Raw genomic sequence first — 6,000 nt, forward strand, 5'->3', positions numbered from 1 at the left:
ACATTTCCCCTCTTTCCGCCTTCCTTTCCAAGTTGAAACCTTCACTCCTTGCTTACAACGCCGCCGCCTCCTCGCCGGGACCCTCCTTCACGCTGCTCGGCCGCACCTATCCAGGCAGGTAATCCACACCCGACCCCCATCCTCCTCCTCCTTCCACATCCCACATGGCCCGACCGCCGGCGCGAGCGCAACACCTTCCACCCAAATCACCGACCCCTCCACCAAATAAGCGCCGGCCTGAGCCATGGTGCACGTAGTATAGCCAGGACCTCAAGGAGCATTTGGCAGCGGAGAAGCAAATCGCAGCCGCACGCGCGGATGAGGTCGCGATGGCTGCCATTCGTGCCGACCCCCAGATCTTGGAGGAGCACCTCGCCCTCGAGGCCACCGTTGACGCCTCGCGCTCCGAAGCCGCGACGCGGTTGGCTGCTTTAAACAACAGTTCGTGGCATTTTCTCGAGGCCACCACCTTCGACAAAGACAACGAGGTGTTCTCTCAGCGTGCACGTGCTTACCTCATCTCGAGAGCAAGCTGGTTGGTGCCCGGAGCGGCTCAGGCAACTCACCACTACAACGAGGGCACCCATGATGCGGAGGCCTTGCCCTTTTCCATGTCCAAGGAGCCAATCGTCATCGATATCTCCGACAATGAGGAGTAGCTTGTCTTATTAGCTCACTAGCTCACTATAAGGACCCATGTTCAGTTTGCTAGCTACTTCCTTTCCTTAACAAATTCTAGTGAATTGTGCTATCTACTTTTACCATGCAATCTTCTGCTATAGTGTATATGTTCTATATGTCGTGCAATGTGGTGTTCAATTAACTGCTTGGTTCAATTATGCAAATGTGATGTTCAATTCTTCAGGGTGCAATATTTCCAAGTTGTTAAGCATGCTTGGTTTGGTTAACTGTCTGATCTTCTATTAGGAGTATGTTATATTGTTCAATTGGTATTTACTTAATTGCTTGGTTCATTTTTTGTTGCTTGGTTCACTTGTTGTGGTGTTTAGTTAGCTGCTTGGTTCAATTCTTCAATGCGATGTTCAATTGTTGTGGCTGCATTCTGTTATTGTATACCATGTGAGGAATAAATCGAATTTGGCTGTACTAAACACATGAGAAACAAATATAATTGCTATATTTCCAAGTTGTTAAGCGTGCTTGGTTTGGTTAACTGTCTGATCTTCTATTAGGAGTATGTTATATTGTGCAATGTGGTGCTTAGTTAACGTTTGGTTCATTTGTTATGGTGTTTATTTAACTGCTTGGTTCAGTTATGCAATGCAATGTTCAATTGCTGTGGCTGCATTCTGTTATTGTATACCATGTGAGGAATAAATCGAATTTGGCTGCACTTAATACATGAGAAACATATACAAGTGCTATATTTCCTAGTTCTTAATCATGCTTGGTTTGGATAAATGGGTTTTCCATGTGGCTTGAATTAATCTAATGAATCTGTAATGTGCTTATTTATCATCAACATATTTTACTGATAGCATGTGAACCCTTACTTAACCTGATAACTAACTACCTTATATGTGTTGCAGGGAAACAATGGGAAGCACTAAGGTTTACAAGATGGTACTAACTATTATACCTTGCCTTTTTGTATTCCTTTGCCCCATTTCGAATATAGAGAAGATATTTATGCACATCCTTATTTTCAGGCTTCACTGATGATTACTTCTCAAACCAGCTCTGTGGTCAGGAGGCAAGGAAATTTTTCATACAACACCCACGGTTCAATATTGAAGTGTTCCTGAAGAGGTCGAAGGATGGACGGTCAATCAACCACAAGCACTGGCCTAAAGTTGCAAAGACCTTCAACATGAATGAAGGCTCAATATTTGCCTTCCGCTTCAACAGTTTTCCAGATGAGATGCATCTCGCTATGTACCGTCTTAAGATGCTAATTTCGAAAGGTTCTAGATGTTGCATGTGAAACTTGCTGCTGGTGCAGTTGTGTAATGGGGTAGCTAAGTGCTGAAGCTATATCATGTTGTACTCTTGTGTATTTCAATTATGAAATCTTGCTTCCTTAATATGGAAATGGAATATATTATGTGCTTAATATGAATGTCAATTAGATTAGTAAATGGATTATTAATAATAGGGCAATTAGCCTGCTAATTGGGTTTTCCTATTGCAAATGGTTAATGAGAAACCACTGTGGGCGATGACCTCGGGCAACGCACATTCTAGGAATAATCCGTGTTGGATCAATGAACAATCACACACGACATTCTCTTCAAAACTGTTTGCGTTACGCCACCTCGCGCAAACGTTTTCCTTGGAGCAACTGTGTGGGCTGTACATACAAACGGAAACGTTTGGCGGGGACTGACTGTGTGGGATGTACTTGCGAGCGGAAACAATTTCGCCGTATAATTGTATTTTTTAGCTATACTGTATGTATTTGCGCGCTCGCCGGTCGCACACGACCTCATTTTGCCAAACGTGTGTGCCAGGAGGGCATATCCCCGACGGTTTCTAGGTCGTGTGGGAAGGACCCCCCCTATCGCTCACACTCACTTGGCAACGGTTCCAGATGACGTCGCGGAAAGGGGTTAAAAACCGTTTGTTTAGGACCAACGCGCACCAGTTTAGGCGTATCAACAGGCTATATATGGAGATGCCCATCAATAGATACCAATGTGAGTGAGTAGGGATTGCCATGCAATGGATACACTTAGAGCTATAAGTTTATGAAAGCTCAAAAGAAAACTAAGTGGGTGTGCATCTGCTACTTCTTGAGCTTGCGTTGGGTTTCCCCTTGAAGAGGAAAGGGTGATGCAGCAAAGTAGAGTAAGTATTTCCCTCAGTTTGAGAACAAAGGTATCAATCCAGTAGGAGACAACGCACAAGTCACCGAATACCTGCACAAACAATCAAACAACTTGCACCCAATGCGATAAAGGGGTTGTCAATCCCTTCACAGTTACTTGCAAAAGTGAGATCTGATAGAGATAGATAAACGGTAAAGTAAATATTTTTGGTATTTTTGGTTTATAGAACGAAAAGTAAAAGATTGCAAAGGAAGTAAATCAGAAACTAAAATTGTAGATCAGAAACTTATATGATGGAAAATAGACCCCCGGGGCCATAGGTTTCACTAGAGGCTTCTCTCAAGACAGAAAATATTACGGTGGGTGAACAAATTACTGCCGAGCAATTGATATAAAAGCGCAAAGTGATGACGATATCTAAGGCAATGATCATGAATATAGGCATCATGTCCGAGTCAAGTAGACCGACTCCTGCCTGCATCTACTACTATTACTCCATACATCGACCGACTCCTGCCCGCATCTAGAGTATTAAGTTCACGAAGAATAGAGTAACGCATTAAGTAAGATGACATGATGTAGAGGAATAAAATGAAGCAATGTGATGTAAACCCCATCTTTTTATCCTCGATGGCAACAATACAATATGTGCCTTGCTGCCCCTACTGTCACTGGGAAAGGACACCGCAAGATTGAACCCAAAGCTAAGCACTTCTCCCATTACAAGAAAAACCAATCTAGTTGGCCAAACCAAATCAATAGTTCGAAGAGACTTGCAAAGATATCAAATCATGCATATAAGAATTCAGAGAAGATTCAAATAATATTCATAGATAAGCTGATCATAAATCCACAATTCATTGGATCTCGGCAAACACACCTCAAAAAAAGTATTATATTGAATAGATCTCCAAGAACATCGAGGAGAACATGGTATTGAGAACCAAAGAGAGAGAAGAAGCCATCTAGCTACAAGCTATGGACCCGCAGGTCTGTAGTAAACTACTCATGCTTCATCGGAAGGGCAATGGTGTTGATGTAGAGGCCCTCCGTGATCAAATCCCCCTCCAGCAGGACGCTGGAAAAGGCCCCTAGATGGGATCTCACGGGTATAGAAGGCTGCGGCGGTGGAAAAGTGTTTTTGTGGCTCTCTCTGTTGGTTTTGGGATATGTGAGAATATATAGGCAAAGAAACTAGGTTGGTGGAGTCACGAGGGGCCCACGAGGGTGGGGGCGCGTGATGACCCACAAGTATAGGCGATCTATCGTAGTCCTTTCGATAAGTAAGAGTGTCGAACCAACGAGGAGCAGAAGGAAATGATAAGCGGTTTTCAGCAAGGTATTCTCTGCAAGCACTGAAATTATAGGTAACAGATAGTTTTGCGATAAGATAATTTGTAACGAGCAACAAGTAACAAAAGTAAATAAAGTGCAGCAAGGTGGCCCAATCCTTTTTGTAGCAAAGGACAAGCCTGGACAAACTCTTATATAGAGAAAAGCGCTCCCGAGGACACATGGGAATTATTGTCAAGCTAGTTTTCATCACGTTCATATGATTCGCGTTCGGTACTTTGATAATTTGATATGTGAGTGGACCGGAGCTTGGGTGTTGTCCTTACTTGGACAAGCATCCCACTTATGATTAACTCCTATTGCAAGCATCCGCAACTACAAAAGAAGTATTAAGGTAAACCTAACCATACCATGAAACATATGGATCCAGATCAGCCCCTCACGAAGCAACGCATAAACTAGGGTTTAAGCTTCTGTCACTCTAGCAACCCATCATCTACTTATTACTTCCCAATGCCTTCCTCTAGGCCCAAATAATGGTGAAGTGTCATGTAGTCGACGTTCACATAACACCACTAGAGGAGAGACAACATACATCTCATCAAAATGTCGAACGAATACCAAATTCACATGACTACTAATAGCAAGACTTCTCCCATGTCCTCAGGAACAAACGTAACTACTCACAAAGCATATTCATGTTCATAATCAGAGGAGTATTAATATGCATATAGGATCTGAACATATGATCTTCCACCAAATAAACCAACTAGCATCAACTACAAGGAGTAATCAACACTACTAGCAACCTACAGGTACCAATCTGAGGTTTTGAGACAAAGATCGGATACAAGAGATGAACTAGGGTTTGAGAGGAGATGGTGCCGGTGAAGATGTTGATGGAGATTGACCCCCTCCCGATGAGAGGATCATTGGTGATGACGATGGCGATGATTTCCCCCTCCCGGAGGGAAGTTTCCCCGGCAGAACAGCTCCGCCAGAGCCCTAGATTGGTTCCGCCAATTGGCGGCGGAGTCTCATCCCGAAAGCTTGCTTATGATTTTTTCTCGGACGAAAGACTTCATATAGCAGAAGATGGACACCGGAGGGCCACCAGGGGGCCCACGAGGCAGGGGGCGCACCCAGGGGGGTAGGGCGCGCCCCCCACCCTCGTGCCCAGGGTGTGGGTCCCCTCTGGTATTTTCTTCGCTCAGTACTTTTTATTATTTCCAAAAATAACTTCCGTGGAGTTTCAGGACTTTTGGAGTTGTGCAGAATAGGTCTCTAATATTTGCTCCTTTTCTAGCCCAGAATTCCAGTTGCCGGCATTCTCCCTCTTCATGTAAATCTTGTAAAATAAGAGAGAATTGGAATAAGTATTGTGCCATAATGTGTAATAACAGCCCATAATGCAATAAATATCGATATAAAAGCATGATGCAAAATGGACGTATCAACTCCCCCAAGCTTAGACCTCGCTTGTCCTCAAGCGGAAGCCGATAACGATAAATATGTCCACATGTTTAGAGGTAGAGGTGTCGATAAAATAAAATACGGACATGAGGGCATCATGATCATTCTTGTAACAGCAACATATATGGATATTGTCATATGATTTCCTATGCTCAAGTAATAATCTATTCACAATGTCAAGTATGAATCAGAAACTTCATTGAGAACTAACAAACTATAATCTCAGTCATTGAGGCAATTGCAATTTATCATAACGTCGGAAAGAGTCTATGTAAGAGCTTTTCAGCAAGTCTGCATACTCAACTATCATTTAGTCTTTCACAATTGCTAACACTCACGCAATACTTGTGGTTACGGAGTTTCAATCAGACACAGAGAAATATAGGGGCTTATAGTTTCGCCTCCCAACCTTTTACCTCAAGGGTAATGTCAACAATAATAGTTC

Source organism: Triticum aestivum, chromosome 2D (genome assembly GCF_018294505.1).
Source record: "Triticum aestivum cultivar Chinese Spring chromosome 2D, IWGSC CS RefSeq v2.1, whole genome shotgun sequence".
Lineage (NCBI taxonomy): Eukaryota > Viridiplantae > Streptophyta > Magnoliopsida > Poales > Poaceae > Triticum > Triticum aestivum.